The following is a 362-nucleotide window of genomic DNA, read 5'->3' on the forward strand; positions in this document are numbered from 1 at the left end:
GGGAGGCCGAGGCGGGTGGATCACGAGGTCAAGAGATCGAGACCATCCTGGTCAACATGGTGAAACCCCGTCTCTACTAAAACTACAAAAAATTAGCTGGGCATGGTGGCGCGTGTCTGTAGTCCCAGCTACTCAGGAGGCTGAGGCAGGAGAATTGCCTGAACCCAGGAGGCGGAGGTTGCGGTGAGCCGAGATCGCACCATTGCACTCCAGCCTGGGTCACAAGAGCGAAACTCCGTCTCAAAAACAAAAAAAAAAAAAAAAAGGCTCATGTACATAAATGTGATCCACATGTGGGTTGGTGACTCTCAGACCAGAATTCAGCACACCAAGGAGGCTGGTGCTCCACTAAGTCAACACAG

This window comes from Sapajus apella, unplaced genomic scaffold, assembly GCF_009761245.1.
Source record: "Sapajus apella isolate SASKATOON/1434 unplaced genomic scaffold, GSC_monkey_1.0 scaffold493, whole genome shotgun sequence".
Classification (NCBI taxonomy): Eukaryota; Metazoa; Chordata; class Mammalia; order Primates; family Cebidae; genus Sapajus; species Sapajus apella.